This window comes from Scyliorhinus canicula, chromosome 13 (genome assembly GCF_902713615.1).
Source record: "Scyliorhinus canicula chromosome 13, sScyCan1.1, whole genome shotgun sequence".
NCBI classification, from domain to species: Eukaryota; Metazoa; Chordata; class Chondrichthyes; order Carcharhiniformes; family Scyliorhinidae; genus Scyliorhinus; species Scyliorhinus canicula.
The window spans coordinates 111823542-111846877 of record NC_052158.1 but is presented as its reverse complement, the minus strand read 5'-3'; the positions used below and the strand labels follow the sequence as shown (position 1 = coordinate 111846877).

The window sequence follows — 23336 nt, the reverse complement described above, 5'->3', positions numbered from 1 at the left end:
AATTACATTTAAATGCATGCAACTGCCCTTTTTGCATACCGCTGTCGGCATGGGTCACAAATCTCATTATTGCCACCAGAGAGGGACGGAGTATTGCGGCTGAATCAGCGTCGGGCCCAAACTTCGATTTTGGCCGGATGCCTGGTTCTCTGCCCGATTGCAGTTCACGTTTACAGTGGTGCGAGGCAGAGAATTTCGCCCAAAATCACATTTTCACAATGAGGATTACCTCCAACGTTTAGTGTGACACTATCACTGTGATAAATAGGATAGACTTTGAGCAGATTAGCAACTCAAAGCTGGGCATCCATGAAGCGCTGTGGGCCATCAGCAGCAGCAGAATTGTTCTCAACCACATCTATAGCCACATAGCCTGGCATATCCCACAGGTTACCATGACGACCAAGCCAGGTGACCAACCCTGGTTCAATGAAGAGTGCAGGAGGGCATGGCAGGAGCAACACCAGGAATACCTAAAAATGAGGTGTCAACCAGATGATGATGCAACACAGTACAACCTGCAAGCCAAATAGCATAAGCAGCAAGTAATAGACAGAGCTAAGCAATTCCACAATCAGAAGCCAGATCTAAGCTCTGCAATTCTGCCACATCCAGCTGTGAATGATAGTGCTCAATTAAACAACTCACTGGAGGAGGAGGGTCCACAAATATCCCCATCCTCAATGATGGAGAATCCCAACACATCAGTGCAAAGAAAAGGCAAAAATCTTCAGGCAGAAGTGCCGAGTGGATGATCCATCCCAATCTCTTCCAGAGGTCCCCAGCATTACAGATGTCAGCCTTTATCCAATTAAATTCATTCCACGTGATATCAACAAACGGCTGAAGGCACTGGATACTGCAAAGGCTATGGGCCCTGACAACATTCTATCAATAGTACTGAAGACTTGTGCTCCAGAACTTGCTATGCCCCCAGCCATACTGTTCTTGTACAGCTACAACACAAGCATCTACCTGGAAATGCGGAAAATTGCCCAGGTAGGTCCTGTGCAGAAGAAAAAGGACAAATCCAACCCGGCTAATTACTGCCTGATCAGTCTGCTCTCAATCATCAGTAAAGTTATGGAAGCAGTCATTAACAGCGCTATCACATAGCACTTACTCAGCAATAACCTGCTCACTGATGCTCAGTTTGGGTTCCAGCATGGGTTATTCAGCTCCTGACTTCATTACAGCCTTGCTTCATGTGGTGATATAATTTGCATAGCTGTCTGCCATTGGTGCAGAACACCGGCTTACCATTGGCCCTGGTCGGTCATGTGCCTCTCGACCGATTGGTTAAGACCAGTCATGTGACAGCTCTCTGATTGGTCGAGAGGCTGAGTTAACCACGCCTCCATACCGAGGTATAAATAGTCGGAACGCCCGGCGGTCGTCCTTTTTATTGTGGTCAACTGCAGGGCTAAGTTCTAGCTTATTAAAGCCTAACTTTTGTATAGCAACTCGTCTCTCGTGCAATTGATGGCTCATCAATTTAATAAGCTAGATTTTTGAAGATGGAGTTCCGGATCTAGCCCGAATGCCTCCGCATCAGCCCGCAAACTCAGAACTCTGCAGAACTTTTTCAACATTGGCTGGCATGTCTCGAAGGATACCTGGAGTCTGCAACCAGCCCCCCCACCATGGCACAGAAGCTTCACATCCTCCACTCCAGCGTGGGTATAGCAGCCTACGCGATAATCAAGGAGGAGAAAGATTATGATGCCGCCATGCTAAAGATGAATGGACAATTCCTTAAACCAGTAAACAGAGTATTCGCCCGACATCTGCTGGCCACCAGACAACAGCTCCCCGGTGAGTCATTAGACCAATTTTACCAGGCCCCCACCATCCTGGGGAGGAACTGCTCCTGCCTCGCAGTTTCAGTTACGGAGCACATGGAACTGCTGATCAGAGACGCTTACGTGGCTGGGATGCAGTCCCCCGCTATCCGCCAGCGGATGCTGGAGAAAGACGACCTCAGCTTAACTGAGGCACGGACTCTCTCCACCTCCCTGGAGGTCGCCGATCTAAACGCCCACGCCTATGTCCCCAGCCGTGCGGCACCATCCTGGGCCTCCTGGCACTCTTCCCCACCGCCATCCTGGTTGGCTGGTCCAGGGGCTGGTAAACCATCCAGGGGCTGGTTTAGCTCACTGAGCTAAATCGCTGGCTTTTAAAGCAGACCAAGCAGGCCAGCAGCACGGTTCGATTCCCGTACCAGCCTCCCCGGACAGGCGCCGGAATGTGGCAACTAGGGGCTTTTCACAGTAACTTCATTGAAGCCTACTCGTGACAATAAGCGATTTTCATTTCATTTTCATTTTTCATCCACCGCTCCCGACCTCCCTCAGGCCTGCGCCGCAGGACGCCCCGACAAGTCCACGGGGCCCCGCTGCTACTTTTGCGGGTTCGCGAAACACCCTCACCCGCGCTGCCCAGCCCGCTCCGCCCTCTGTAAGAGCTGCGGGAAGAAGGGCCACTTCTCCACTGTCTGCCAGGCCAAAACGGTCGCTGCGGTTCTGCGCAGCGACCAGGGATCCCCACCTCCGGCCCTTGCTGGCCCCTCCGGGACGCCGCGCAACACTCACCCCCCCGCCCCCGGGCCTCTACGCCCGGCCTGCGCGCCTCTCTCTCTCCTCCGGGCCCTCCTGGTCCCCTCATAGACGCCATGCAACTCTCTCCCCCCCGCCCCCGGGCCCCTGCGCCCGACCTGCGCACCTCTTTCTCTCCTCCGGGCCCTCCTGGTCCCCTGATAGACGCCATGCAACTCTCTCCCCCCCTCCCCCGGGCCCCTGCGCCCGACCTGCGCACCTCTTTCTCTCCTCCGGGCCCTCCTGGTCCCCTCATAGACGCCATGCAACTCTCTCCCCCCCCGCCCCCGGGCCCCCGCGCCTGGCCTGCACGCCTCTTTCTCTCCTCCGGGCCCTCCCGGTCCCCTCCTGGGCGCCGCGCAACTCTCTCCCCCCTGCCCCCGGGCCCCTGCGCCCGGCCTGCGCGCCTCTCTCTCTCCTCCGGGCCCTCCCGGTTCCCTCCTAGACGCTGCACAACTCTCTTGCCCCCCCCCCCCGCCCCCGGGCCCCCGCGCCTGGTCTGCGCGCCTCTCTCTCTCCTCCGGGGCCCCTCCAGCGCACCGCGCTACTCTCCGCTCGCCGCCCCGGGCCCCCGCGCTTGTCCTGCGCGCCTCTCTGCCCCCACTCCCAGCCGCTCTGATCGGCCCGCCGACACCGCTAACCCCGCCCCCAGCAACCACGAGGGCCCCACGGGCGCCGCCATCTTGGGGCGCCGACTCCACTTTCGTGTCCTGGGTGCCGCCATCTTGGGGTGCCGACCCTACGTGCGGATCCTGGGCGCCGCCATCTTGGGGCCCCGACTCCACGTGCGGGTCCTGGGTGCCGCCATCTTGGGGCCCCGACTCCACGTGCGGGTCCTGGACGCCGCCATCTTGGGATCCCGACTCCATGTGTGGATCCTGGGCACCACCTTCTGGGACAGGCACGCAAGGTTCTTCGAGCATCTACTTGGACGACGACGACGAATACGGATTTTCTCCACGGCTCGCGGCCATTCAGCCCGACCAGTCACGTCCACACACGCTCGCCAAAATGACAACGCTGATCTACCTCAACGGTCACGAGACGGGCTGCCTGCTGGACTCCGGGAGCACGGAAAGCTTCGTTCACCCTGCCACGGTAAGACGCTGCGCGCTCCCTGTCCCTGTAAAACACAAAATCGGGTTAGCCTCAGGTTCGCACTCTGTCCGCATCACCGGGTGCTGCATCGCAGACCTCACGGTCCAAGGGAAGGTTTTTAAAAATTATAAACTCCTTGTCCTCCCTGACCTTTGCGCACCAGCACTCCTAGGACTGGACTTCCCGTGCAGCCTGCAGAGCTTGACCTTCCAATTCGGCGGCCCTATACCCCCCTCACTGTCTGCAGCCTCGCGTCCCTCAAAGTGGACCCCCCCTCCTTGTTTGCTAATCTCACCCCCGATTGCAAACCCGTCGCGACACGGAGCAGACGGTACAGCGCCCGGGACCGGTCCTTCATCAGGTCCGAGGTCCAGAGGTTGCTGACGGAAGGGGTCATCGAGGGCAGCAACAGTCCCAGGCGAGCCCAAGTGCTGGTGGTCCGGACTGGGGAGAAAAACCGGATGGTCATCGACTATAGCCAGACCATCAACCGGTTTACGCAACTGGACACGTATCCTCTCCACCATATTTCCGCCATGGTAATCGATATTGCGAAATACAAGGTCTTCTCCACTGTGGACCTTAAGTCCGCTTACCACCAGCTCCCTCTCCGCGCGAGTGACCGCAAATACACCGCGTTTGAGGCAGATGGGCGCCTCTACCACTTCCTTAGGGTTCCATTTGGTGTCACAAATGGGGTCTCGGTTTTCCAACGGGAGATGGACCGAATGGTCGACAAGTACGGATTACGGGCTACCTTCCCGTATCTTGATAATGTCACCCTCTGCGGCCACGATCAGCAGGACCATGACGCCAACATCCAGAAATTCCTCCAAACCGCAAAACTCCTTAACCTCACATACAATAAGGATAAGTGCGTGTTTAGCACCGACCGTCTAGCCATCCTCGGCTACGTAGTGCGTAAAGGAGTGATAGGCCCCGACCCCGAACGCATGCGCCCCCTGATGGAACTCCCTCTCCCCAATACCCTCAAATCCCTCAAACGCTGCCTGGGTTTCTTCGCGTACTACGCCCAAAGGGTTCCCAACTACGCTGACAAGGCCCGTCCCCTCATTCAAACCACGATCTTCCCGCCGTCGACAGAGGCCTGCTAGGCCTTTAGCCGCATCAAAGCGGACATCGCAAAGCCCACGATGCGCGACATCGACGAGTCCCTCCCCTCCCAGGTCGAGAGCGACGCATCAGAAGTTGCTCTGGCGGCCACCCTGAACCAAGTGGGCAGATCCGTGGCCTTCTCCAGAACTCTCCAGGCTTCCGAACTCCGCCACCCCTCTGCGGAGAAGAAAGCCCAGGCCATAGTCGAAGCGGTGCGACATTGGAGGCACTATTTGGCCGGCAGGAGGTTTACCCTCCTCACAGACCAACGGTCAGTACCCTTCATGTTTGATAATGCACAAAAGGGCAAGATTAAGAATGACAAGATCTTACGGTGGCGGATCGAGTTGTCCACGTACAACTATGAGACCTTGTATCGTCCTGGGAAGCTCAATGAGCCTCCTGATGCCCTGTCCCGCGGTACCTGCGCCAGCGCGCAGATAGACCGCCTCCGCTCCCTCCATGCGGACCTCTGCCATCCAGGGGTGACCCGTCGCTACCATTTCATTAAGGCCCGCAACCTGCCTTTCTCCATCGCGGAAGTCAGGACAGTAACCCGTGACTGCCACATCTGCGCCGAGTGCAAACTGCACTTCTACCTCCCCGAGCGCGCACACCTGATCAAAGCATCCCGCCCCTTCGAACGTCTCAGCATTGACTTCAAGGGGCCCCTTCCCTCTAACAACCGCAACATTTACTTCCTGGCGGTAATTGACGAATTCTCCCGCTTCCTCTTCGCCATTCCCTGCCCTGACATGACCACATCGACCGTCATTAAGGCCCTCCTCTCCATCTTCTCCCTGTTCGGCTACCTCGCGTACATACACAGCAATCGGGGGTCCTCCTTTATGAGCGATGAGCTGCATCAATTCCTGCTCAACAGGGGCATTGCCTCTAGCAGGACGACCAGCTATAACCCCCGGGGTAACGGACAGGTCGAGCGGGAGAATGGTACCATCTGGAAGACCATACTACTGGCCCTCCGGTCCAGAGATCTCCCTATTTCCCGATGGCAAGAGGTTATCCCCGATGCCCTACATTCTACCCGCTCACTCCTCTGTACCGCAACAAATCAGACACCTCATGAACGTCTTCTTGTCTTCCCCAGGAAGTCGTCCTCCGGATCCCCTCTCCCGATGTGGCTGGTCACCCCCGGGCCCATCTTGCTCCAGAAGCATGTGCAGGTGCACAAGTCCGACCCGTTGGTGGAACAAGTCCAGTTACTCCACGCTAACCCACAGTATGTGTATGTGGAGTACCCCGACGGTCGGCAGGACATGGTCTCCCTCCAGGACCTGGCACCCGCCGGCATGTGGCCTTCCCCCCCTTCACCACAGACCCCGCCCCTATTTTTTTCCCCCCCAGCGCCCCACTCAGGTCACCCCTTCCCCATCCATGGCGTATCCACAGCCAGCTCAGGTGATGGAGACTATTCAAGAACCATCGCTCCCGGACACCAGGATGTCAGCGGAACCACCACCATCAGCTGAACCGACGTCACCTACTCCACTGCGGTGGTCTGCCAGAACGTCACGGGCCACGAAAAGACTGATCGAATCGATCTAACTTTCAACAGCTCCATGGACTTTGTTGGGACTTTGTGTAATATTGTTCATTGTCTGTGCCAGTGGGAAGCCAAAAATGAAATAAAAGAAAAGGAGAGAAAATTTTTGTTCTCCCGGCTGCTACTCATATCACCAGTTCTCTCCCCCCCCCCCCCCCCCCCCCCCCCCCCCCGGCTCTCGTTGATACCCCCCCCCCCCCCGGCTTCTTTCTCCGCAAGGGGTGAATGTGGTGATATGATTTGCATAGCTGTCTGCCATTGGTGCAGAACACTGGCTTACCATTGGCGCTGGTCGGTCATGTGCCTCTCGACCGATTGGTTGAGACCAGTCATGTGACAGCTCTCCGATTGGTCAAGAGGCTGAGTTAACCACGCCTCTATACCGAGGTATAAATAGTCGGAACGCCCGGCGGTCGTCCATTTTATTGTGGTCAACCGCAGGGCTAAGTTCTAGCTTATTAAAGCCTAACTTTTGTATAGCAACTCGTCTCTCGTGCAATTGATGGCTCATCAGTTCGAACATGGACAAAAGAACTGAACTCCAGAGATTAGCTTCGAGTGATGCCCTTGATATCAAGACAGCAATTGAACAAATGTGGCATCAAGGAGCCCTAGCAAAGCTGGAGTCAATGGGAATCAGGGGGAAACCCCTCCACTGGTTAGAGTCATACCTGGCACAAAGGAAGATGGTTGAGGTGGCTGGAGATCAATCACCTCAGTTCCTGGACATCACTGCAGATGTTCCTCAGGATGGAGTCCTAGGCCCAACTGCCTTCAGTCGCTTCATCAATGGCCTTCCATCGAAAGGTCATAAATGGGGATATTCGTTGATGACGGCATAATGTTCAGCACAATTCGCAACACCTCAGATACTGAAGCAGTCCATATTCAAATGCAAAAAGATTTGGGTAATATCCAAGCTTGGGCTTATAAGTGACAGGTAACATTCACAGCCAGGCAATGGCCATTTCCAAGAAATGAGGATCTAAACATGGCACCTTGACATTGAATGGCATTGCCATCACTAAATCCCTCACTATCAACATCCTGGGGGTTATATTTTACCAGACATTCAGCTGGACTAGCCATATAAATACTGTAGTTTCAAGAATAGGTCAAAGGCTCAGAATCCTGTGGTGAATCACTCACCTCCCTACTCCCAAAAGCCTGTCCACCATCCATAAGACTCAATTCAGGAGTGTAATTTGCGGCTGGATGAGTGCAACTCCAACACCACTCATGTAGCTCGACACCATTCAGGAAAAAGCAGCCCACTCGATTGTTATCCCTTCCACAAACATTCAAGCCCTCCGCCACCGAGGACAGTGTCAGCCATGTGTGCCATCTACAAGAGGCACAGCAGGAACTCATCAACGTAGGCAGCCTCTGATTGGTTGGCAGCCCTTGGCATGTGAGACCTCCAACCCTGGGTCCTTGACCAGAGGGTAGGCCCAATACTGCCCAGTTAGCTACCTAATTAGCACTTAATTCAATGGACCTTTGTAAAAAGGGTGCAGGTTTTCACTATCTGGTGTGTGCAGATTCCTGTCACCCCCATTAATTACCACCCAATATTTTCAATTAAAAGATTCAAACAATTTATAGCGTAATTGTCTTGTTAACAACGACAGAGCACCAATTCTGGAACAATGTTTAATAATATAAATTAAAACCCCTTTGTTTCCCCCACTCAAGTTTTCTAGATTCCTCGTGCCTCTGTTGATTGGAGATGAAATATAAATATAGGTATGGATATTACTTTGGGCACCTGTGTGTAGAAATCTGCCAACCAACAAAGTAATTTTAAGCAAGTAAAAATCAGCATATACAATCAAATGATGAAAAAAGATTGAGGCACATTTTACGAGTCAACAAAAAAAAGACTGTAGTAATTGCAGCCCCCTCCCCCCACCACCCCGAGAAAAGGTGACCTTCAAATTTGTACACTTTTATTAACTTGCAATAAAATGTAATTGCCCTTCTTGAAAACCAGGTGCGTTTATTTTATAGATAAACAGTTTGTGTAAAAGATGGCTTTCGAAGAAGTTCTAACGAAAGTAAGAAAATTTATTTTAAAGAGCGAGAACCTGTGTAATGGCCAAATGAAGCGATTGCAATGCCATTTATAACCTTTTAACTCGAGTTATCCCGCTAAGTACACTTAAATGGAATGTTGCCTTTGTCTCAACCCATGTCTGTGTTGGAATGTTAACAAAGTCGAGAGAAGCCCTTTACATAAAAGAACTAGTGCAGGAGAATAAATCTACACTCAAGGAATAAAGCAGATGTCTAATAGAATTTTGTTAAAAGAAAATGATTATTTCAGTAAGTTGCTCCTAACATGTTGGTGCATATATCAATATGACAGTTAGCACAAGATGTAAAATGAATTAGGGTGAGGTTTAAATGCTGAAGCCAGTGTCTTTGCTCATATCTGTTAGCAGGTGAAAATCAAAAAGCTTTTGTTCGTGGCATTACAATCCTCTTCCCGCTTCCCCAGTTTCATTTATGCTTTTATTTTACAGCTTTGATCTTACCCAGAGTTACTTTCCACAGCCTTCTTCAAACAGGGCCCAGGTTTTGTGTTCCCCGTACCCTATATGCACCACCGCCTTCCTAAAACCAACAGGTACATTGAACTTTGAGGTTTTAATACTGGAGACATCCAAAAACTTTAAAATTCCTCTTGGCCCTGAGTTGCCCTTAAAGGGACAATTACCACACCCCCACAAAAATGTAAACTGTCTGTTTACAGTCTATGGTGTGTTTATATTGAGTCTTCATGTCGGAATTCAAAGTCAGTATACACCTCTTAGTACGCAGATGGTGTGGAGCTAGTCTGTTTGTATTACTGGCTTTGAACAATGCACAATGTGTGTCACGTTTCCTCCATTCCTAAAGCAGTCCCCAAGAAGCCAGGGTTCCTCTTTCATCATAAATCCTCTTTTTCCTTCAACAAACCCATGTGTAGGAACATTGTTCCCGTAGCTGGCCATGCCTTTCTCCTGCCTTTCTCACATTTCTGGACAGAATACAGAAAAACAGATTTGTTTGCTTGAGTGCTTCCCGAGCTGTCAACCTCTCTTTCTCCATCACAATTTCTTCCTCTTCCAATTTTCTCAAAACTGTATTTTTTTCTGAGTGCAAATAGTCTGCCCCATACATTCTGGGCTGGACTTTCAGAAGGCATTGAACTACTTAAAGACAATAAGCTAACAGTACGGTTACAAATTACATCAACTGTGAATTTAGGCACATTTGTCTTTGTTGGTGGCTGACTGAGTGAAAATCAGAATGATTCCGTTTTCTCCTACAAGGTGCCGGTCTATTCTAGGACCTCGGTGCAATCGAACTCCTTAACCTCCCTCATTCTTTCCTACCGACTACAATCTTATAATCTGGGGTGAGATTGTCTGGCCTCCCAGCCGTGTGTTTCTCAGCGGTGGGAGGTGTGCGCCACTCGCTGGCGGTGGGATACTCTGCTCCCCCCGCTGTCAATGGGAATGCCCATTGAAGCCACCCCACGCCACCAGGAAACCAGTGCCAGGGGTACGCTGCTAGCAGGACCAGAGAGGCCGCCATCAGCGAAGGGCTGGAGTATTCTAACCCAGAAGTTTAAAACCCAAATTTGATGTCACTTGAAACAAGACTTTTGATATCACTTCTAATCTATTTGCTGATCTATGTGACCCATTCTAGTCAATAGTGGTCAAGAGCATCAAGCAAGTGTGATGAAAGTGAGAAATTGCCACATTTTATTTGCAGCAATGTGATTAAAACCTGGGTTAAGATGCATACAGTCAGTGTGTCTGTGATTAAGGGGTCATTAAAGTGAGATCATAATTGATTTTTCAAGGGCAGCACGGTGGCCTAGTGGTTAGCACAGCTGCCTCACGGCGCTGAGGTCCCAAGTTCGAATCCCGACTCTGGGTCACTGTCCGTGTGGAGTTTGCACATTCTCCCCGTGTCTGCGTGGGTTTCGCCCCCACAACCCAAAAATGTGCAGAGTAGGTGGATTGGCCACACTAAATTGCCCCTTAATTGGAAAAAATAATTGGGTAATCTAAATTTTAAAAAATAATAATTGATTTTTCAGGTGAAGCATTCTGATGATATATTTGAGAACCATTTATGTGCGAGTTAATGGAATTCTTTTTACATTTAAATGACAACTGGGATATGGATATTTTATAAGGGGTATTGTGCTTGGTCCTGGCTAAACAGATCATGGGACATCTTGTGGGAAGAGACAGAAGACTGCCATATGTTTTGGGTACAAATTATGTAATTAAGGGTCGGCGCCAAGTCTGTCTGAAAATGTTAGTTCTTCCTAGGATTTTAATCTGAGCAGAGGCATTTCAGTTTTGGTCCTGAAAGGTTCTCTCTGCAAAGATCCTTCACAGAGATATCCTTAACCTGCTTGTTAACTTTATTCATGAGTAGTGTGGTAATACCACTGTATATATATGTGTGTGCCTCTATTAGGGGATGTACAATAGTACCGGCTATTACAGGTTTGTCGGTAAGCCCCTGCATAGTTTGTCGGTAAGCCCCTGCCGGCTAGCTCCGCCCACAGGAGCAGTATAAATATCCATGAGGTCTCCTGAGCTGCCATTTTACAGCTCCACTTGAGGTAATAACATCTCACGGTAATAAAGCCTCTTTTGTACCGTTTCGTGTTTCTGTGTGCAATTGTTAGCGCAACAATTTATTACCGTGAGATTTCCCAAATCATGGACATCAGAATCAAGCCTGATCGCCTGCAGCTGATCCGCAATCGCCGAACGCCAGGAAAGACTTTAACCACTGGCTGGCTGTCTTCGAAGCCTACATCTCCTCAGCAGACCCTGCACCATCGGAGGCTCAGAAGGTACAACTCCTTTACTCCAGACTGAGCTCCAGCGTGTTCCCGCTGATACAGGATGCGCTGACCTACGCTCGTGCTATGGAACTGCTCAAAGAGAATTATGTCCAGTCGATGAACACTCTGTTTGCGAGGCATGTACTCGCCACTCGCGTCCAGCAACCGGGTGAGTCGATTGAGGACTTCTGGCGGGCCCTTATCCCCTCTAGTACGGGACTGCGAGTGCCAGGCCGTCTCGGCTACGGAACATTCGAATCTACTCATGCGGGATGCATTTGTAACGGGTATTGCATCGGACCCCATCCGGCAACGACTGCTGGAAGGGGCTGCGCTCGATCTAGCAGCGACAAAGACTTTAGCGCTCTCTATGGTGGCCGCTTCCCGTAATGTGAAATCCTACCCCGCCCACTCATCCTACCGCACGGCCCACCCATTCTACCCCTCGTGGACCCCGCTACCGACCCCCCCGACTGGGGCCGCTCCCGCGCAGTATGCCTGCGCTGCTCGCCATACCGCGCATCCTGGGGATCCCCGCTGCTACTTCTGCGACCAGCAGAAGCACCCCCGCCAGCGCTGCCCGGCCCGCGCCACGACCTGCATATCTTGTGGCAAGAAAGTCCACTTTGCAGAGGTGTGTCAGGCCTGCGCTGTTCCCTCTATCGCGCCCAACCTCTTCCCCTCTCCCCAGCCGATCGCACAATCGGCCCCGCTGTCCTCAACTCACGGCGCCACGTGCACTGCATGGGCACCGACATTTTCTTCCCCGCAGGTACTCCGGACGCCGCCATTTTGTCCTCCCCTCGGGACTGGATCACGGGACCCGGGTCGCTGCCGCTACACATCGGAATCTTCGGACTCTTCAGACAATCACCCGCTACTTGCCTCCATGATGCTCGACCAATCCCGTTCTCGCAACCTGGCTACCGCTTCAACGACGGTGCTCATCAACGGCCACGCGACCTACTGCCTACTTGACTCCGGGAGCACCGATAGCTTCATTCATCCAGACACGGTAAGGCGCTGCTCCCTCGTGGTCCATCCCGCCAACCAGCGGATCTCCCTGGTTTCCGGATCCCTCTCTGCCCCGATCCGGGGCTTCTGTCTGGTCAGACTCACCGTACAAAGCGTGGAATTCAGCCGTTTCCACCTGTACATTCTCCCCAACCTCTGTGCGACACTTTTACTGGGCCTGGACTTCCAATGTAACCTCCAGAGCCTCACCCTCAAATTCGGTGGACCATTATCCCCACTCACCATTTGCGGCCTCACGACCCTCAAGGTTGACCCTCCCTCTCTCTTTGCCAATCTGGCTGCAGATCCACCGACCACAACACCTACATCCTTAGTGTGGTATAGGAATTCTCTAGGTTCCTCTTCACCATCCCATGACCGGATATGACGTCTGCCATTGTCATCAAGGCGCTCAATTCCATATTCGCCCTGTTCGGTTTCCCTGACTACATACACAGTGACAGGGGATCCTCTTTCATGAGCGATGAGCTGCGTCAGTTCCTGCTCAGCAGGGGTATCGCCTCCATCAGGACGACCAGCTACAACCCCTGGGGAAACAGGCAGGTAGAAAGGGAGAATGGGATGATATGGAGGGCTGTCCAGCTGGCCCTACGGTCCAGGAACCTCCCAGCCGCTCGCTGGTAGCAGGTCCTCCCTGATGCGCTCCATTCCATTCGGTCACTGCTGTGCACCGCTACTAACAACATATCCCATGAACATGTTTTTACCTTCCCTAGGAAGTCTACATCCGGGGTGTCGCTCCCGACGTGGCTCGCAGCTCCAGGGCCCGTCCTACTTCGTAGGCATGTCAGACTCCACAAGGCGGACCCTCTGGTTGACAGGGTATGCCTGCTCCATGCAAACCCCCAGTATGGCTACGTGGAGTTCCCCGACGGCCGCCAGGATACAGTCTCGCTCAGGGACCTGGCTCCCTCGGGTGCCAATCCCACGCCCACATACCTCCCCACCCACGCGCCACCCTCCTTTTCCCCGGCGCCCCCAACATCAGCCCCACCAGGTCCATCCCTCGTTCCCCTGCCCACACTAGAAGACATGGAAGATTTCGGCACGCTCCCGGAATCGTCCAGCCACTGGCCAGCACCAACACCGCCACCACCGATGCCGTCGACGCCGACACCACCTGTGCAGACGTCGCCACCGCGTCGCTGTCAACGAACCGTCAGACCGCCGGTCAGACTCAACCTATGATGGGCACCGGATTGCAAGATGGACACCTGATTTTTTTTCTCCCCCCCCCTCTGTAAATAAATCACTGCTTATGTATTATAGTTTCATGTCACCCCGCCAGACTCGTTCTTAACAGGGGGTGAATGTGGTAATACCACTGTATATATATGTGTGTGCCTCTATTAGGGGATGTACAATAGTACCGGCTATTTCAGGTTTGTCGGTAAGCCCCTGCAGAGTTTGTCGGTAAGCCCCTGCCGGCTAGCTCCGCCCACAGGAGCAGTATAAATATCCATGAGGTCTCCTGAGCTGCCATTTTACAGCTCCACTTGAGGTAATAACATCTCACAGTAATAAAGCCTCTTTTGTACCGTTTCGTGTTTCTGTGTGCAATTGTTAGCGCAACAAGTAGTATTTGAACTATATTGATTTTCTTAATTGGAATATAGTGGCAGATTAGGAAGTAAGTTCACGTTTCTTCTTTCACTGAAGAAATGTTGTAACTGTTAACTGTAAAGCTATTCATCTGTTGCAATGTGGTTACTTCTATGTTTATATTAACGTTTGTTTGAAAATAAATGATACATCTGGGTCAGTGTTATCACTCCTGCAGTAATTGCTCCTCACAATTTTAGAAATTGCAAATTGTCGGGTTCATAGCTGGGATCCTAGTACAGGTTACTTACACCCTGTTTTCTCAGACCAATCAGTTCAGAGCTTTGGGATTTACAGAGCTGGACAACCTTTCTCATGTGCATGAGGCCCATGGATGGCACTTACTGGGGAGGCACCAGAATCCCAGCCAACAGTTGCGTCGCTCCAACAGGGACATGCCAGTTTGTGTCAGATTTTAAGTTAGCTGTCAGGGTATTTGTCTGCTGCAGGGTGTTTTGCGGGCTGCTGGTATTTGGAGCTTTTCAATGTTTAGAAGAGTTGGGAGCTGTGTTCAGGTCTGTCTCTGCCATCAATAGCTGCTTCTGATCAATTGTGCTTGCTGCTTCACCAGGTACAGCACCTCCTAATTCACAGGTTCCTGATCTCGGTATTGCTGCATGGAAGGGATGAACACATGACTCGGCAACCTGGGCTTTTGAGTTATCGGGCGCGATTCTCCATTGGCAGGTGCCAAAATCAAGAAATGCGATTGGGGCAGAGAATAGGTTCCGACACCAAATTCGTGGTGGGCACCGATTTGAGCCAAATCGGAATTCTCCATCACCTCGACAGTGGCGTCAATGAGCTCTGGAACGCACGTACAGTAAACACCATTTGCAGATCATTAGCGGGCCTGACCCAGTATTCTCTGGAATCTCCTGGATGTTCCACCTCTGATGGGCCGAGTTCCCAATGGCACGGTTCACTTGTGCTTTTAAATGTCGGGAAACCTGTGTCATGGCTGCTGAGGGAGAGAGAGGGGGTTTGGAAAGTGTCCAACATCGCCATAGTTTGCTGATAGTTGTACCGTTGGCCGAGAGGCTTTTGCCAAGGCTGGGAGGGGACTACCGGGGGGGGGGGGGGGGGGGGGGGGGGTTGGGGGGGGGAAGTGTGTCAGGTATTGAGATGTGGGATTGGGGTGGACAGGCACAGAACACCATTGCTGCAGCCAGAAAGGTAGTCATGCAGATGCGCACGTCGCTGACAGCCCGCTGTGAACTTAGGGCAACGGGTTATATATGCATGCCACCAGGCCACTGCTCGAGATGCCCTCTGGCCCCAGCCATTCAATCAGCTGTATGGGCATGATCCAGCACAACCAGTGCCATCTTGTTGGCCGAGATAGTGTGTGAGGGACTGTAATGTGTATATGCAGCTGCAGCATGTCAGCGTCCCTAGTGTCAATCACAGACCCGGTGAATCCCATACCATTTTGCATTGGAATCGATTGTGTTCCACGTGTCACTGGTGCTCGTCCCTCCACAGTCATTGAATCGCTCTTGGTTCAGCGCCAGTTTTCCTGCCGCGAAAGTCCATGAATTCTGCTCTGGCATCAGCACTTAGGGCTGGATTCTACGATTGCCGAAGTCAAAATTGCATTCGGCGATTGGCTGGAGAATCCATTTTGATGCCAAAATCGGGGGCGGCGCCTGTTTTCGGATGCTCCGCCCCCTCCAAAACGGCCTCATCGGTGAGTGCGCCGCACACTGTTGGGATGGCCTCAGGACGTCACCTTTAGGCCCTTCCTGATGCTCCGCCCTGATGGGCTGACTTCCCGACGGCGTCAATTTGATTTGATTTGATTTAGTGTCACATGTACCGAAGTACAGTTAAAAGTATTTTTCTGCGGCCGAGGGAACGTATACAGTACGTATATAGTTGACAAAGAGAATAATCAACAGGGAACATTGATAAATGGTACACCGACAAACAGTGATTGGTTACAGTGGGGAACAAGGTGCTGCACTTGTGCTCTGAGTTTTCGTCAACCTCGCGTGGCAACTGAGGACTGTGTCCAGCGCCGCTACAGTTGGGGGGTGGGGGGCAGAGCCGCTCCACTGGCCAGGGGGACTTCGGCCGGGGTGGAGGGGACTGGTGGGGCGTGGTCCGTGTGTGGCGAGGGGGGGTTACAGTGGGACACTATCTGGCAGGCCGGGACCGCGCGCAGCTGGCACCATGTTGTATGGCGCGACCGCTGCAGGTCGCCCGCGTGCACATGCGTGACCACAGACCCAGCAATTCTCTGTCCGTATCTGCCGGGAAAGCCTGGGATTTTACGTGGAGCGGTTGCTAGTCCCCCCCACTGGGTGGAGCATTGGTGCATGGACACATGCTCCGGTCATAGCCTCAAAATTGGAGAATCCAGCCCTTAGTCTCAGAAATGGAGAATCCCGCCCATCATCTTTCAGGTCCTGCTTCTGAGACGATATGTGCAAAACGGGAAAAGGCACAAGAGTTATCAAACCACCGATAGGCAGGTGTTCAGCTTTCATAATACGCCTTAAAAGATGTCACGCTCAACCGAAAGTGCATTTTTATTTCTTAGGGGCATGAAAGAATACAAGTATAAGATGGACAACCTGTTGAATCAGCCAATCAAATGAGGGTTATTTGAAGGGCTACTGATACCCTGTGTGTCCTACTCTATCTTGCTGAGAGCCATGGAACTGGTTATCCTGTCCCTAATCTTAAGCCTCTTCCTTGTGTTATGTGCTGTTTTCTAGAAAGAGGGGTCAAGAGAATGTGTGGCAACTAAAAATTAAAGAGAGTGCACATGTGGGGCTTCTGCATGTGCTTCAGGGGAGAAGGAGCAAGATGCAAGCGAGATGCTGAGGCGATGATCGGAAAGGAAAGTAATTTGAGTGCGAAATGAAGGAGTAGTGATGGAAATTCCTGGTTATACATTGTACATATGAGAAGAGATTGCTGTTAGTTGCTGCTGTGAATTAAGACAGCAAACAAGAGACGAGTGTGTGTTTGGAAATGGGAGGTGGTATAATATGTCTTTGTGCTTAGTGGAGAACGATGAGGTACAGGAGAGGGAATTATTTGGAGTGTTGAGGGAGGACAGGAAAGGATTGTTTCCAGATGTTATGCATAGAGGGGTGAGAAAGGATGGGTTGCACTACCCTTTTGTTCTTCTCATGTCTTTGAAGTATTTTCTGCCTTCAGTTCAGGTCCTTGGGGTGAGTGCTTCTGGGATTCACAAGCTCAGCCATCTCTCTCCAGGTCTGCTGTATGTGTAGCTTGGGAATCTGCATTCGTCTTCTGGGAAAGGGAACCTCCATCACTGCCCTAACCTTTTCAACTAGGACTTCCAGGAAAGGGTCCGATAATCTGAACTTGCCTTGCAATTCATTTGGAAAGGTTCGGTCCTGTCAGCAACATTAGCAATCTAAAAGAAGTGACTGCAACCACTGTTTAAGTGGTGCATTCACACGTTCAATGAACTCCAGCTGGCCTGCTGGAAATTCCTTTCTGCAACTGGCCCACTCTCAGACGCCATTTGATGAACTCCCACCTTCATATTATAGCAATGGCAATTAAAGTCAATGGGTCTGCTGCTTCACTCGACTAGTCCCTCCACTCAAATCCCAATTTCAGTTGAATCTTGCCTGCTAGCTTCAGGTAAATAAAAATATGACTTTGTCTCACACAAAAAAAAGTAGTCAATAAATATTTTATTTTCCCAGCTTGGGTGAAAAGAGGTAGAGATAAAAAAAATACTTAATCATTTAATCCATTTATTGTTTTTCAGAAATAACCGGTGTTTTCCACAAATGTAGCTCATTCATGCTGACAAAATAATCACCAATGCTTGTTGAAGGTTTAAAATATTGTGGTTTGCTCAGTATTAGTGAAAGCATCAGTGTTTCAACCTCCAAAAGAAGTCATTTTCCAATCACCAAAATAGTGCAAATTGTGCCAACTCTGAAAGCCATTTTGTGTGGACCATTTCATTGATGCCTTTGCTGTCCAGATTGAAAAAAAACATGAAGCTGAGAGGACATGTTAGCCACGGTCATGGCCATATTGGCAAACACAGGAAGTATACTGGTGGTTGTGGCAATGCTAGTGGTATGTACCATCACAGAATCGACTTTGATAAATACCATCCAGATTACTTTAGAAAGGTTGATATGAGACATTGTCATCGAAAGAAGAATCAGTTGTTCTGTCCGACCATAAATCTGGATGAGCTGTGGATGTCGGTCAGTGAATAAACAAGATTGAACTATGCTAAGAAACCTGAAGAACCAGTACCTGTTATTAATGTTGGGCATGCTGGTTACTATAAATGGGCTTTGACAAAGGGTCATCTGGACTCGAAACATTAGCTCTTTTCTCTCCCTACAGATGTTGCCAGATCTGCTGAGATTTTCCAGCATGTTCTCTTTGGTTTTAGATTCCAGCATCCGCAGTAATTTGCTTTTATCCAGTGGTCACTATAAAGTCCTGGTCAAAGGAAGATGCCAAAGCAGCCAGTTAATGTCAAGGCAAAGATCTTGAACTGGAAAGCTGAAGAGAAGATCAAGGGAGTTGGTGGAGCCTGTGTATTGATGGCAAACATTTTATAATTGAGTGTACAAATGAAATAGCGTCACTTTAAAACAAATGAAGTTCCATTACAATAAAATCTACATGTACACAGTGCACAAGGAAAATATTGGATATTTTGCAGAAAAGCCAAATTCCAGCAGCAGTTATTAGATGCGTATCCATGAATTAAAAATAGCTTTCATGTAAGAGGTAAGATGAAAATAAATTAAATTTTCCATTCTAAAGTTTTATCCTCCAATAAAGTTGCTCAGTGCACCCGAAATACCTTTTAGTAACTCCTACAATCCTCATTTCGGCAATCACAGGCACATAATCCTCACAATTTACCAACATTTTAATGGGCAGTAAATTGCTAGTCTTGGTTCGAGAGTCTCCTTTTTTAATTCATGTTGGAGATGTGAGCAGCATTAGCAATGATTGGAGACACAGATAGGTCAAACCAGGCAAGGTTTGATTGCCTTCCCTGTAAAGGACATTAGTTGAACCAATTGAGTTTTTACAGAATAGATTTGTGGTTACATTTACTCACGTCAATACTTCATTTCCAGATATTTTAAACCAAATTTAAATTGGCAAAGTGAAATTGGATTTATCTGGATTATGAGCCCAGGCTTCCAGATTACTCATGCAGTAACATGTACCACACCTCCCACCCATTTACACCATTTCCAAAACAGACGACATTTGTCGCCTCTTAGCTTATAAATTGGCTACATGAAGGATGAGTCTTCAATATGTTGGCATGACATTCCCCTGCAGGTATTTGTTGGTGTAGCGTTCATCTGCAGTTATAAATGTTTTAAAGATAGAATTGTATTATGTATGCATACATTAAACATTCATCTGTTAATATTTAGGTTATATTAATTAGCAGAGCCTCCTTTGCTTTTTAAAATTGTAGGGTGCATGACATGATTACTGAGGCCAGTCACCTCTTCATTCACCCAGGGCCGTTGTTTATCTGAAACCAGGGGTAAAGCAAGAATAGATGGTGTTATCTTAGCTACATCAATTTGATCTCCTACTTATTCAAAGTAAGAATTGAATTATGAGGTCTTGCTGGACTGTAAAACTGTTGGGCGGCACGGTGGCACAGTTGCTAGCACTACTGTCTTACAGTGCCGGGGACTGGGTTCGATCCCAGCCTTAAGTGACCGTGTGGAGTTTGCTTTTCCCTGTGTCTGCACGGGTTTCCTCTGGATATTCTGGTTTTCTCCCACAGTCCAAAAATGTGCAAGTAAGGTGGATTATCCATGATCAATGCATGCGGTTACGGGATTCGGGCAGGGGGAGTGCTCTTTCAGAGAGTGTGTGCAGACCTGATGGGACCAATGGCTTCCTTCTGCACTGTAGGGATTCTATGGAACATTAAAATCAAAGGACTATTTTATTGCCATTAAAGGTTATGTTATTCTCTAAGTCTGAATAAAGATTGTAGACTTCCAGTTAACACAAATATTTTATTCAATGGGTTTGTTCTGTTTCCAGAGCTTAACTAGATATAATACAGTCAAGAGGTGTGACCAGTGAAGCTAAGGTAAACTGCCTGTGCTGAGCTGTCTCTGTCTGCTGCTGCTCACTAGCCCTGTGCTTCTGAAAGAGACGGATCCTCACTTGGGCTGGACCCTTTATACCCGTCTCTGATGCTGCCCTCTCTGTGATGCTGTGGCTGTTACATCTGTCTGTAGTCCCTGGTGTATGTGCAGATGTATGTACAGATGTACAGATCACTACAAAGGTATTAACAAAAACGATAGTGCTTTAGTTGGGATCATGCCAGATGAAAGTGGAAAGGTGCAGCATGGGATCACTCAGTGGAATATCCAAGCTGCATAATCCAATAAACTAAGCAGGTATCAGCAACAATACAAAATCACACATATTTCTTCCTGTTGGTATGCGCTGCAAGCAGAAGTCACTTGTTGTATGTAATGTGCTTCCTTTATTGCAAGGATAGAGTGCAGAAGGAGGCCATTCGGCCCATCAAGTCTGCACCGACCCACCTAAGCCCTCACTTCCACCCTATCCCTGGAACCCAATAACCCCTCCTAACCCTTTTGGACACTAAGGGCAATTTAGCATGGCCAATCACCTAACATGCACGTCTTTGGGCTGTGGGAGGAAATCGGAGCACCCAGAGGAAACACGCAGATCACATAGAACATAGAACATAGAACAGTACAGCACAGAACATATCGGGAGAACGTGCAGACTCCGCACAGACAGTGACCCAGCATAGAATCGACCCTGGGACCCTGGCGCTGTGAAGCCACAGTGCTAACCACTATGCTACCGTGCTTCTGTTGTTGGTGAAGTGGAAGACGGCTCTGAAACGCTGTTCGGGTATATGTCAAGAACCGCCTCCGAGGCTGAAAAAGGCTATTCACAAATCAAGAAGTAAGGAATATCAATAGTCTTTGGCGTTAAGAAATTCCACCAGTGCTTATATGGTAAAAATGTTCCCATTGTTTCTCATGACAAACCGCCCTTGGGTCTCTTCAAAGAGAACAAGGTTATCCTGCCGATCGCCTCAGCAAGAATTCAACGATAGGTGTTAATTCTGTTTACCTGTGAATATACTTTCAAGCAGCAACCTGAAATTTACATAATTAATGTGGAAGCTCTTAGCTACCTACACTTGCAAGAAAGAATCACGTGTACTCCAGAACTACAAGAAAATCATTATGACATTAAATATTTTAGACACATTGCAGACGTGAACTGCCAGTCTTGCCGCTGGCTGGGGGGGCATCTGCCTGGGCTGGGGGGAGTAGTGGAGGAAACCAGAGGATGGGCCGTGGGGGTCTGGGTTTTCCCCCGAGACTGGGGTGTTCAGGCACACCACTGACCGCCCACTGTGGCGCTTGGTTGCAAAGAGCATCACCAACCAAATCGGTGACAATTTTTACTTGATAATGCGCCTGATAGGCACTTTGGGAGATCTCACAACATGAAGACACAATATAAATGCAAGTTTATATTGTTGTTACAGGGATTCAACAGTTATGTTAGTGATAACATTTTCGAATGAGATGGCTACAATAGTTTCACAGACTCCGTATGCACTCTCCATGTGCTCTGTTTTATGAAGTACTCAATAAAGCAAGAGTCACAAATGAGGGATTTGACCTGGACCCCTCCAGTTGAGTTAAAATCCAATGTCTTGTCTGAATTATTAGTTCAAGGTAAAGCAGCTCATTTATTCACTGGGTCCAGGGTGAGACAGCCATTTTCATATTTATTTAGGCAAACACTTTTGCTCTGTTTTTCTCTGCGATGGACGGTTAAGAATTTGAAATTTGTTTTGAGAAGCTGCTTTTCTGTTCCGATTCCTTGTGTTGACACTTAGGAATGTGGAACTTACACTTCAATGTTATTTTATTATTTCAACCTTTATGTTGATTCTTCAGGAATTTCAAATGTATTCTTCAACTCCGACATTTCTACCAGGATTCAATAATGTTAGTCAGTCATTGTTGTTTTATAGCATTAATTAATTATTTATTACCAGCAGCACACGCAAAAATCTCAGGACAGTATTTTGGGAAAACAGGCACAAGTTAAAACATTATTGAAATTTTTAAAAATATAAAAAGTTCATTGATTTTCTTGAATGCTCGCTTCTGTTAGAGTGGGAATTATTTTGTCCTCAACTTGTCTCTCTTTAGAATCATAGAATCACTACTTTACAGAAGGAGACCATTCGGCCCATCGGGTCTGCACCGACCACAGCCTACCGCCTTAACCAAACCTAAACTAACCTTTTGGGCAGTAAGGGGCAATTGATCATGGCCAATCCACCTAACCTGCACTTCATTGGACTGTGGGAGGGAACCAGAGCACCTGGAGGAAACCCACACAGACATGGGGTGAAAGTGCAAACTCCACACAACCAGTCACCCGCAGCTGGAATTCGGCCTGGGGAGAATCGCTGTTCGCCGTAAAAAAACGGCGAGCAGTGATTTGTGTCGTGGGGCGGCCGTGGGGGGGGGGGGGGGGGGGGGGGGAGAATAGCGGGTCGGTAAAAATGTCGGGAAGGCCCTCCCACTATTCTCCGACCCGTCGTGGGCAGCGGAGAATCGCGCCGGTCAGGTGTGCAGCTGGTGAGCTGCACACTAGTTTTCTCGCCTGATCCAGCACCCACGTCTAATATGTCGGTTGGGATTCTCTGTTGGCCTACACTGGAATTGGGAAACACGATTGTGTGGAGAATTCGGCGTCAGCTGAAAATCAAGGTTGTCGCCGGGCAGGAAATGGAATGCCATGCCTTGGTTCCTCGACAGTGGCGTGAAGACCTGTGTGGCACACCAGAGTGGACATGCAAATTGTACAGTAAAGGCCATTGGCATATTAACGGGCCTGTTCCAGCAATTTTCTGGGCCTTCCACGATTTCTGGGCCTTCCACGATACTCCGCTTCCACTAGGAGGAATTACGGGTGGCGAGGCTCACTTGTGGTATTTCAAATTGTAACGCAGGCACCGTGGCTGCTGAGGGTGCAGGAGGGGGAACCAACAGTGCCAAGCATTGCTATAGTGTTCTGACAGTTGTGGCCGACAGGGTGTCTACCAGGGCCGGGAGGAGTAGCGGTGGGTGGCTGGGAGGTGGGCTATGGGTGGCTGGGCATGGACATCATTGCCTTAACCTGAAAGGCAGCCAATCGGCTGCGCATGCCACTGACTGCCCACTGAGAACTTAGCTCCAAGGGTCGTATGTGTGCCCCCCAGGCCAGCCCCTAGGTACCCTTTGGCCCCAGTCAACCCATCAATGGGATGGGTGTATTTCATTAATGGCACCTGAATCTCTCCAGGACTGGCACCGCTTTTGTCCACGTAGAACACGCACAATTCAGTCCCGGCATCAGCAGTGTCTCTGAAACAGTGAATTTGCCCTGTCATCTCTTGCCT

General features: G+C 49.9%; 1 pseudogene; it reads left to right on the top strand.

Annotated features, from left to right (window-relative positions):
* Nucleotides 1-17832: 17832 nt before the first annotated feature.
* On the top strand, nucleotides 17833-18447 carry LOC119975640 (annotated as a pseudogene).
* Nucleotides 18448-23336: the final 4889 nt, after the last annotated feature.